The sequence below is a fragment of the Ammodytes marinus genome (genome assembly GCF_949987685.1).
Source record: "Ammodytes marinus genome assembly, chromosome: 11".
Taxonomy (NCBI): domain Eukaryota; kingdom Metazoa; phylum Chordata; class Actinopteri; order Uranoscopiformes; family Ammodytidae; genus Ammodytes; species Ammodytes marinus.
The window spans coordinates 22,384,042-22,396,503 of NC_137215.1; the positions used below are offsets into that span (position 1 = coordinate 22,384,042).

The 12,462-nt window shown below is 41.0% G+C and overlaps 1 protein-coding gene across 2 annotated transcripts in view; it reads left to right on the plus strand.

Moving 5' to 3' along the window:
* Positions 1 to 12,462, plus strand: part of cdh23 (cadherin-related 23) — a gene marked incomplete at both ends in the record, with an annotated part of 156,132 nt that overhangs the window by 46,761 nt on the left and 96,909 nt on the right. The window lies entirely within an intron of this gene.

The window sequence follows — 12,462 nt, forward strand, 5'->3', positions numbered from 1 at the left end:
AGTCTATGGCAAAAATATGGGCAAGAAATTCCTTTCTGGGCGGGACTTATTAAAAAAAAGAGTTTTTCAATTTTTTTGCCTGTTTTCGCCATTTCCTAAGTGTTTTGGCGGGAAATTCAAAAAAGTGTCTTTACAATGGAGAGGTTGACAATTGGATTTTGCTATAACTCCCCAACCGAACATCGCACATTCAAAAACTTGACATCTACTTGTTTGGTACATTAAGCTGCATCTTTCTATCTAACGTTGTTTTGTGAATGTCATCCATAGGGGGCGCCAAAACCACAAAAAGCAAAGAAAACTCGTTTGGGGCTATAACTTCCACACCGAACATCCCACAGTCAAAAACTTTATATCCACAGATGCCCACAAGTCAGCTGCATCTTTTCAGATAGGCCACGCCCATTTGCCTATGGGATTTTTTTTCCCTACATCGCAAAAACTGTGTCAGTCACCAAAACACACTCCTCCTACAGTTTTTGCCCGATTTGGACGAAACCAAAAGCATTATGCTCTACCGACTCCCACGAGCAAAAGTTTTATAAAGAATTTTTCTACGACCATCAGAAGACCAAACGGTAGCGCTTTAAAGATTTGCACATTAGCTACCTTGTACCAAACTGCTCCTAAATCCAAAACGATTCATCCTATTAACACCAAACTTCACAAATGTGTTTATCCTATAGTTCTCAGGTTGTTTCTACTTTTTCCTTAAAGTGCTCCAAAAGGGGGCGCCAAAAACACCCTTGAGCATCTTTCTCTGCGTTTTCTTTGCGTTTTGGTCTATAACTCCCAAACCAAACATCCCACATTCAAAAACTTTACATCCCCGGATTCCGTGAAGCGAGGGGCCGGCGCCGCGGACGACGACGCCAGATCCCGAGTCGCGTGGGAGGCTTGGCCCCCGTTCACAACTGCTCGCAGTTCTAGTTTTTTATTTTTATTTTTTTTTTATACTTTTTTTTTGTGGGCCTATGTGTGTGCATGTTCGCAAACGTTTCATGCGGCTCTTACGTTCGTTTTACATGTTGTCTATTATTTCATGTTTTATTTTATTAATGTGTAGGCCCTATGTGTATGCCTGTTCGCAAATGTTTAATTGAGGACGCAACATAACGTTCGCAAACGTTTGGTGCGGACGCAACATAAAACTGCCCGCTCAGCTTGGAGGGAGGTTTTCCTTGAGTAAACTATTTGTGTCAAGTTCGCTCCGAAACAAAGTGGGAGAGTTCATATTTTTTGTTGAACGTTATGCCAAGCCATTCTGCCTTATATGCCAGGTGTCATTTGCGCATTTCAAGGCTTCAAATCTTCAGCGCCACTTCAGCTCTCTCCATGCTAAAAGTAAGTCCCACAAAGCAACATGCATAGTAAGAGAAAAACGCTATTTTAAATTGTTATATTTTTGTTTGTGGACTTGGTTGAATTGAGAGTTTGTGTGTGAGGCAGTGCACACAATGTTCATTGTTGAAAATGACTGTCCTGTCGTCTTTAGTCCAGTCCTGTCATTATCACAGGGGCGGCCTTAACGATCTGGGGGCCCGTTTCAAGTCCTAGTGTGGGGCCCCCTGTTTTTTTTTTTTTTTTTTTTTTTTATAAATAATGCTTGTGCATGCATGTGCAAGCTCCCCGCGAAAATAAAAACGCCCCCCCCCCCCTGAAATCTTACTGGCCACCCCAGTGCCCCCCCCCCCCCCCAGTTCAAATGTTATTTTTTATTTTAATTTAATTTTTTTAATTTAATTTTTTTCCTGATATGTATCCTAGTTCAGAGATGATATGTATTTTTTTTCTTTCTTAACTTTTTTTGATAGGTAGTTGCCAAGTTCATCACACAAACACTCCAATCCACTGATATGAGATCAGTTTGCAATTTTCAATTACTAAATTAATGGTAGGACTGTGGCCACTAGAACTGGTCTCTGGTCAGCAAAGGTCTTGAAAACAGCATAAGTGTGCTTGTGACATGCGTGCCACCCATGCATGTGTATAGGCACGTGTCCCAGCAGATTTTTGAAATCTGAATAAAAAAATTAAAGTTTGTAGTTAGCGAGTGTAACATGTTCTTAGCAAGGGCAGACTTTCATAAATAAAGGTTTATTTTTTTAGCAAGATATTTGGTCAAAAGCTAGTGGTCATCCGTCCCTCTGTCCAGTTGTTAGGCATTTGGCTGCTAGCAAGTTATGTTGTCTTGCTAATTTTACTATTCATCTGAGCTGAAATAAATATTGACTTTTTCCTTTATTATCTTCGCGAGAAACCAGAATGCTTAGATTACATGTTAAAAACACAAAAAAATCTTCTGGGGGGGGGGATGCCCCCAGACCCCCCTTCAGGGGTTTAGTTTTCTGACAAACATTACAATGGATACTAACATGATTTGGGCATTTGGGATTATAAATCATTTTTGAATTGGTTGTACAGCATATCACATGCTATTCATTCAGGGGTGCGATGGCCACCCCACTCTAACTCTGTGGCCCACCTTGGCCACCCCCAGTCAAAATTTCCTGGAATCGCCACTGTGTGTACCCGTGTGTACGATGTGGCTCTTTGCAGTAACACAGTAAAAAATGTGGCTCTTTGTCTCTGACTGGTTGGCCACCCCTGCTCTACACCAACAAAGTCGTGCCAAAGTGAATGGACAGTCCCAACAGCCAATAAGAACAGAGAATCAGAGCCTCGCTCTGATTGGTCAAAGTGCACAGCTCATGTTAATTTTGACCGATCAGAAATCACATACCCCAGCTTTAAATCAGCAGCATTATTTGGCGGGCTGTGATTTTGATCAAGGAATAAGCATTGACAGTTCTCTCATTAAGGCACAACACTTTTTTTAAGGGGGCGTACTGTAGGGGCACTTCAGATTTAAATAGGACCTATTATGTTTTTCTGTCTTTTCCGACAAATAACTTACGTTACAATGTCAGATTAATCAATCAATCAATCAATCAATATCCTTTATTTAACCAGGTAAAATTCATTGAGATTAAAATCTCTTTTTCAAGAATGACCTGGCCAAGAAGGCAGCACCATGATACAATAAGAACAATCAACCACAATTCTCATACACCACATTCAACGTCAGGTAAAGTACAATACAAGATCAGGGACAAGACTATATGAAGATTGAAATGAGTACAGTTAAAAATTAAATAAATAAACTGGTGACAGATGAATGAATAAACCCGGCCGTTATCAGAAAATAGCTTTACAAACAATTGCATTGACCAAGAGAACTATCTTATCTGTCCTTCAGGATTCCTTTGAATTCTCCCAAGGTGACCAGCATTAATGTTGTTTTAAATGATGCCAAAGCTCTGCCTTTCTGTTTACAACTACTTTCATAGTGTGAGCACAAAGACCAATGGCTCCAAGAAAATGTTTTTGGGTGTGTTGGAATTTCAACTTTGTTTAGCCTTCCTAAAGAGCCAGGCACCAGGCATAATTGGATAGAGTTCCTGTCATGGCACTTCCCACTGGACTGTTTCCCCAAGATGGGCCAGTACAAATCTGGATTAGAGGCTAAAACGCTGTTAAAACAAGGCATTGGTCCAAACAATACTTGGTTGTGTTGAAGAGTCCGAAGCCCAAGCTTTATGTCTTCTGGATGGTGACCAATAACAACCAAGTGGGCTCGGCAGGAGGGGGGCTAGGAGGAACAGGAACCTACACAGACCATTTTGAGAGAATGCAGAGCATACAAAGAAGATGGAGGAAGGGAAAAACAGTCTCCTGGAGATCTAATGAGTTAACTGTGTGATCAATCGTGTCAGGCAACTCTATAGGAGTCCAAAATCAAAAAACAAATACCTGAAAATAAGTTTAATTAGTCTATAAACTCTTTGGCTCTCCAATGGGCATGTTTTTTCCCCTCTTAAGATTGTGGCTGGCACATATTACAATTCTACCTGAAATGGCTGTATGGAGAGTGTTTCAGAAGTGTACTAGTAAGTGGCGTTCCTGTAATATGAAAAGAGTTCTTATCATGCATTTATACAGCCTATTCGGTTAATAGCCTTATTATGTCTGCTTCTTGTTCTCATGTGCATTAGCAGCTAGCTCACACTGGTCAGAGTAATGCCAGTGTCAATGCGACAAGGCGCCACATGTGGGAGGCATAGATAGAGGGATAGAGGTTGTGAGCGACAGGCAGTGAAAGGGGGATCAGAGCTGCTACAATCACACGCCTACTGGGTTGGAAGCGGAGAGCAGACAGCCAGGGAGGAACTGAGAAAGTTGTGAGCGGTGTAGTTGTAATCATGACACTATTGTAGTGAACAGCTGGCTTCTGGAGCTGTGAGCAGCAGGGAGCCGAGCCCGGGCACTGCCCTGGCAAATCACCACGTCTTTAACATTTCTGACAAAGAATAAGAACAGAAGGTTGTACTCACGTCTTTATCATTTCTGACAAAGAATAAGAATAGAAGGTTGTACTCAAAGCCTGTGGGTTTGACATGGACTTTATCAGGTAGAACAAAAAAAGTCAACTTGACTTCCAATATCAGAAATAGAATACCAAAGACAGACTTTTGACATTTCTTTCCAAATCATCGAATGCGCCAGTTTTTTTTTTTCGTCTACTAGTAGCAGGACATGAAGAAATACATTTCAGTCAGTGTGCCAGTTGATCAGTCGGTCAGATGGTCAATCTATCTGTCAGCTTTTACGATAGGCGGTGAGTCACATCTTCTTCTTAATCAACGCCCAAAGATTGCAAATTGATCTGGCCTTTGTCTGTTATGATCAATCACTCCTCAGTCACTTTTTTTTCGTATCAAATTCCAGTGGAACCAGGTTCCATGTCCAAATATTTGTATGTGGGATTTGATACAGAATACCTTTAGAAATTATTCAAATCGCACTAACCTGCAATTATTGGTATATTAGCAGAATATGTCACAAGCACAATCAATAGAACATTATAACATTAGGCAGAGCAGCACATTTTTCTCATTAACGATCTGTAGCCTGATCAGTATAAAAGCTCAGGTTGAATGGGGCAGGATGCCGGCATTATTTTACTAGTACTATGTCAGTTTGATTCAAGAATGGTAATGAATGCATCCAATATGCACTACCAGAATATTTCTAGATGATCTCTATACCTTTAGAGAGAATTGAAAGTGCAGAGTAGGGGTTACCTTTGCTGTACTTTTTTAATGAGTAAAAGTGACTGCTACCAATGCAAGGTGCTTATTTTCCTTGTAAACCCTTGATCTTCAACATTCAGGCTTATAATAATAATTTTTTAAGAAGAATGTGTAAAATGTATAGCGTCCATAATTCCTATATACAGTATTGCTGTCTCCTCTCGCTATGCTTTAAGTAGCATTGTACAACTCCACTGCAAGAGTGCTGTAGAGTGATTTGCATAATTATTTTTGGAAAAAATCAAAAACCATACACTAATGTTGGGCTTTTAGCTTGTGCACCTGAAGAGCATAATTTGAGTTTGGCTTCAGTTCTTCCAATGCTACTGTGAAGTATAAATGAATGAAGCAAAGTTGTTTTGAACAGAGCATAATCACACACTGTGTCGACAACTCCCCAAGGGTTTCCTAGAGGAGAGAGAGCTGATGTTTAACTGCTGAATCCATTATACTTAAAGCTTAAGCCCCCCAGTGGATTTCAGCCCCTGTGTCATCCCTCAAGGTCCCAGAGAGAAGCAGGCCCATCTAGTCCTAAGGTCTGGCCACTCTCCAGGGCTCCATAAGTCCCCCTGTCATGTTGAACCTGAAATTTGGCTCACCGGAGACAAGCTCTCGACTGCTGCCTTGAAACCAGACAGTGGAGAGAGCAGTGCAAACAGCGCCATATTATACAGCACACGCGCCGTTTAAAGTGCATAGGGATCCCCTTCTTTATTAGAGAGGTCTCATGGCTGCAAGTGTTAGGCTTTCATTTTATATATGCTCATATACTATACAGGTCCTTCTCATATAATTAGCATATTGTGATAAAGTTGATTATTTTCCATAATGTAATGATAATAATTGAACTTTCATATATTTTAGATTCATTGCACACCAACTGAAATATTTCAGGTCTTTTGTTGTTTTAATACTGATGATGTTGGCATACAGCTCATGAAAACCCCAAATTCCTATCTCAAAAAATTTGCATATCATGAAAAGGTACTCTAAACGAGCTCTTAACCTAATCATCTGAATCAACTAATTAACTCTAAACACCTGCAAAAGATTCCTGAGGCTTTTAAAAACTCCCAGCCTGGTTCATTACTCAAAACCGCAATCATGGGTAAGACTGCCGACCTGACTGCTGTCCAGAAGGCCATCATTGACACCCTCAAGCAAGAGGGTAAGACACAGAAAGACATTTCTGAGCGAATAGGCTGTTCCCAGAGTGCTGTATCAAGGCACCTCAGTGGGAAGTCTGTGGGAAGGAAAAAGTGTGGCAGAAAACGCTGCACAACCAGAAGAGGTGACAGGACCCTGAGGAGGATTGTGGAGAAGGGCCGATTCCAGACCTTGGGGGACCTGCGGAAGCAGTGGACTGAGTCTGGAGTAGAAACATCCAGAGCCACCGTGCACAGGCGTGTGCAGGAAATGGGCTACAGGTGCCGCATTCCCCAGGTCAAGCCACTTTTGAACCAGAAACAGCGGCAGAAGCGCCTGACCTGGGCTACAGAGAAGCAGTACTGGACTGTTGCTCAGTGGTCCAAAGTACTTTTTTCGGATGAAAGCAAATTTTGCATGTCATTCGGAAATCAAGGTGCCAGAGTCTGGAGGAAGACTGGGGAGGAGGAAATGCCAAAATGCCTGAAGTCCAGTGTCAAGTACCCACAGTCAGTGATGGTCTGGGGTGCCATGTCAGCTGCTGGTGTTGGTCCACTGTGTTTTATCAAAGGCAGGGTCAATGCAGCTAGCTATCAGGAGATTTTGGAGCACTTCATGATTCCATCTGCTGAAAAGCTTTATGGAGATGAAGATTTCATTTTTCAACAAGACCTGGCACCTGCTCACAGTGCCAAAACCACTGGTAAATGGTTTACTGACCATGGTATTACTGTGCTCAATTGGCCTGCCAACTCTCCTGACCTGAACCCCATAGAGAATCTGTGGGATATTGTGAAGAGGAAGTTGAGAGACACCAGACCCAACACTGTGGATGAGCTTAAGGCCGCTATCGAAGCATCCTGGGCCTCCATAACACCTCAGCAATGCCACAGGCTGATTGCCTCCATGCCACGCCGCATTGAAGCAGTCATTTCTGTGAAAGGATTCCCGACCAAGTATTGAGTGCATATCTGAACATAATTATTTGAAGGTTGACTTTTTTGTATTAAAAACACTTTTCTTTTATTGGTTGGATGAAATATGCTAATTTTTTGAGATAGGGATTTTTGTTTTTTCTTTACTTTTTTGCCAAAATCATCCATATTAAAACAATAAAAGGCTTGAACTACTTCAGTTGTGTGTAATGAATCTAAAATATATGAAAGTCTAATGTTTATCAGTACATTACAGAAAATATTGAACTTTATCACAATATGCTAATTATATGAGAAGGACCTGTATGTGCCTTCTCTTTCTTTCTCTTCTCTCACTGACTGCCTTCATCTCAGTCTTTGTTTTTTCTTAATCTTCTTACAACAGTGGTAATTTTCTCTCATTTCTGACATTTTGATTCTCCTTTTGGGAAGGGTTTTTAATAAACCTTCTTCACAATCAAACTCTAGAAAATAGCCTATTCTGACAAAGTAAAAATGGACTATTGAAATATTACATATACAATAGTATCATAGTTGTTCAGTCCCTCTATGCATTACCCTAGAACCACAATTGGTAGCATGTGTACTGTAGGACAGTATCAGTGAAGATAATCCAATTTAATGTTAAGTTACTGGTAGCTAGTTCTCTACACTTCCCAGTAAGATGTCCAGCACTGCCCATTAGTGTACCCCATTCTTCCTTCCTTGCCAATCAAAACAGTCAAATCAAGCTTTTTAAGTAAGGACTAGGTGTGTTAGTGGTCTTGGGTTGTCTCCAATTGTTTGCAACTCAAGGATAATCAGACTTTCCCTGACTTTACTGTGTGATTTCATGTACTAAAATATGGAACCTTGGTTGAGTGAGTTTTTGAGCATAATTTTTTTTTAGACCTGTCTCTGCCCAAAAATAATCCTTCCCCATGGCATCCTGCAAGTAACATGCTTCATTGGAATGGTTCTGTACTAACAGATCCATCAACAGCACTGTGATTTGTATGATTTTGTATGGCATGATGTGGAATGTGACATTGAGGACAGATAGTGAAATACTTGTTTTCATCAGACCAGGGATTGTTTTTTTTTTGCTGTATTTCTTTTAAGTGTTTTTTGTTGCAAACTTCTTTGAGACTGTTATGTGGGACATCTGAAGTTGAGTTCACCAGGCCATGTTTCTGTAAAGTTCTGATTGATGAAATGCAGTGGAGAAGCCTGTCCCTCTGAAGGGCTCTGCCATCTCTGCAGATAAACTCTGAAGCCCTTCTTCAGGGTCATTGGTCACTTGCCTGACCAATCCCCATGTTGCCCATTTGCTGACTTTGGCTATGGGGCCAGCTCTAGGAAGAATCATAGCAATTCCAGACTCCTTCCTTTCCACAATATGCCCACCATACTCCTGGGAGCTTTCGTTCCATTTGAAACTCCTTACACTCTTCCATGGATCGGTGTCTCAACACCATTCTATCTCGGAACTCTACGGAGAGTTCCTTTCAGATTATTTTTTTTGTTGCCCCTGTACTGTATGTGCTGTGGACAATGGTGGGACGGTGATAGTTTCTGCCTGCACTTTCTGTCCGAAATACTGATTTTTCAAAGATGGCATCTGATCAAGCCCTGAAAACATTTCAATGATGATCAAATGAAAGTGGATCATAAACTACATAATTCAACTGGCAGTACTCAAAATGCTTTTGTTTATTGGGTACAGGGTACATTTGTCACACAACAAGGGGTCAGTAGTCTGCAAGCTTCCCTTTAAATCTCTGTCTCTCTCTCTCTTTATACTTTACAGTCTTATCCCTTCTCCTCCTCTCCTTCCATAAGTAGTACCTCTCAGAGGGAGAAGAGGGCGATTCCTGCAGTGCACTTCAGATAAGACGCAGCAGGGAACTCTCTTCATCCCTCTCGAAACTGTCTCACCACTTAACTTTCTGCTTCCCATAGGAAATAGCCCCCATTTATTCAAAAGCTGCAAAGCACTGTCAACGCATTTATGCAGGAATATGAGCCATTGCGTACCAATTGGCTTTTGAACTTGTAATGGAATAGTTAGTGTCATATACAGTGGTACTTAACTAGCATAACGTGGTAACCAATCTACTGCCCAATGGTCCCAACCATCCTTGCTGGGCATTGTTTATTGTGTGGCTTTTTTTATGGAGGAGTAATTGGACAGTGTGATAGGATAATAAAAACAGAATAATTGTGCGCCTGGTCACCCACATTGACTTGTAATTGGCATCAAAGAGGTCCAGTCAATGGCCTGATGGCAGGGCTATCCAGACCCAGTGGAAGGTACAAAAGGCCAAGCAGAAGACTGTGTGTCTGATGGCTTTTGGCTTTCTGATGAGCTCCGCGTGGAGTTACAATGAGCGGATTACCAGACAAGCTGTAGTGCTCGCTCTCTTCACAGCCAAAGCCTGCTAACCTCTGAAGTATCACACTGACACAATCTGTGTAGAGTTGGTCATCGGTGCTTCTCGGCAAAAGCTTTGAACTGTTGCCGCTTGAAACACTTTGAACACCGTGGCCCTGTCAAATCTGGGAGATCAAAACCGGTCTTCATGTGTTTACTTATTTAAGTTTGTGACGTTGTTTACTGAACCTTGTGGTATTTGACACTGGGCCGTGTTAATGAGTCATTGTTTCTAGGCTGCTGTGTAGAGAGAGATAGAAACTGGAATGCTTCAGGGAAGGAGAAGCATAAGTCATATCATAGACATTCTCCACACACCTCCAGATCTAATGCACACACACTCTTCCTCTTTCCAAAAAGAGGAACACGCATCCACACACACTCATACACACCTAATGCTCAACTGACACACTGCCTCCTTGACTTCAAAGCAAAGTTGATAAAGCAGAAATCCATGCCAGACACACATACAGGTATACAAGTGCTTGCACAGACAAGCACAAGCAGGAATATTAAATTAATTCACCTAGAGTTTGTTTTTCTGTCTATTTCATTTGCCACTGTGCTCCATTGGTGTTTTCAGTTTTCTCATAACCAGACAAATGTATAAGGATAATACACATATCAGAGAAACGCAGCCTAGATGTTTATTCAAATGCAATTATTGTTGTTGGGAGGTGGGTTATTAACTTTGTTCCTTTACTCAGCATCTATTGTGGAGGTTTGCCTCAGCTACACTTGTAGGTGTTGCAGTGGAAAGACCAGTGACCAGAGCTGAACAGAATATGTGAAACTGAACCGACTGTTAAATTGAATTGTTAGGTTATTTTTTTAAATGTTTTGCAAGATTATGAAAATTAGAGAGGCTTCCTACTTTTTTGTCTTAATTTGACAACCCCTAATTTAAGAAGGGCTTTGAGGTTTTTCCAGAAAAAAAATTCATGGGCTGGAAAAATCTGGATATAGTAGCAATTCCGGCTTTCAAATCTTCTTATTTGATTCTTAAATACATTAACTCTCAATACAGCAGTCTCAGAAATGACCCAAGCCATGACCCTGTCTGCATACATCAGAATACACAATGGGGGTTCCAAATCTAAGGTGGAGAAACCGAGCCCTGTGATATCTGTTCCTGTCTCTGGCATCAGTTGCTCTTTTAATCTGCCCTTGCAGCAACACTACTCTCTTCCTTTTGTGTGCCTCAATTCCCGCATGGCAATCTGGTTTAATCCGGATAGACAGACCAGTTTCACAAACCACCCATGCATGTGTAGAGATCAATGGAAGAATGTTAAGGGAAGGAAATTAAGCGAGCTGAATTGCACAAGCAGAGAGACAGAGGAAGTGTATGGGCAGAAACTGTAATGTAAAGTCATGTAGACAGAGGTAGGTAGTTAGCTTCAACTTGCTGCTATACTGTTGCGTTATCTAGAAAGCGGTGGGTCAACAGGTGTAATTTACACATACACAGTACGAATTCCCAAATCAAATTTCCAAACAAGCATACACATGTTCTAGCTCAAGCAATCATAAGCAAACTCACATAGTTTTATATAATTTGACACACCAAGAGTATGTACACACACACATGCTAATACACCTCCACACTCCCCTGACACTATTGCAGACAGACTGTGGGGTCAACTGCTCTCTTACTGTGTCACTTGAGCTTTGGCTCAGGGCCCAGCTCGGCTCACAATGACCTCCCCATGTGGCAATGCACTCCCCCTGCTGTAAACAAGGCCACACGCGTGTGTGTGTGTGTGTGTGTGTGTGTGTGTGTGTGTGTGTGTGTGTGTGTGTGTGTGTGTGTGTGTGTGTGTGTGTGTGTGTGTGTGTGTGTGTGTGTGTGTGTGTGTGTGTGTGTGTGTGTGAGAAGAATTCAAAATGAAAATCTAGTCCATTTTTTATGGACTATCAGTTTATAATCATGAAATGTCCTCCATATTGCTTACAAATCATACTTGATGGTTTTGCTGTAGAACAGTCGTTGGGTGGCTAAGACATTTGTCTTTTCTCCAATGTTGCTGCTCTGACACACAGCCCAGGTCAATACTGTAATTTTAAAAACCTCACCGGATGTGTTGCATGTGAGTGATTGATGACTGAATTTTCATTTTTAAGGGAAATAAATCAACTATTCCTTTAAGAGACCAGTATCGAACTTAAAGGGTTCTTCACGGCAATATCAGTCAACTTGGTGTTGTTTTATTACTTTATGAATGACATTTATCTGTTTTGGCTTGTTTGCTTGTTTCTTTATAGTGATAAGTAGACTCCTAAAGGTATTTGGATTCACCTGTTAAATCTTTTTTCCTCTTTTGTCCATTTGGTATCGAGTCTGGTAAATTATCAGCACATACTGTGTGTGTGTGCTCAACCATTAAACATTTGGAGTCACTGAAGAATTGCTGACTTTACCCTTTAGCCAGCAACCAATCACAAGTGGTGGGAGCAGCCATGTAAATCATTGCTTTTAAGAAGAAGGCATATTTTATTATTATTTAATTATTAATTATAAAAAAAATACACAAACGCCTCAACTGGATCTATACACATGACATGCATTAATGTTTGGAAACATCATGTCAGAATGAGGCGGCTGGCTCATAGGACACCGCTAGCTTCAGAAAAATGCACAGTTACAGTCACAACTAGGAAATTGTGTTACGAAAATGAAATTGTCCTCTGCGTCTATGTACAGTAGTCAGATAAGGCTTCTATGTGAACATCATAAGTTCAGTGTTCTTATTCTGAGGTACAACTGTATATCAGAAGTATTCCCTTAAAAATAAAAAAATAAAATGTTCTACTG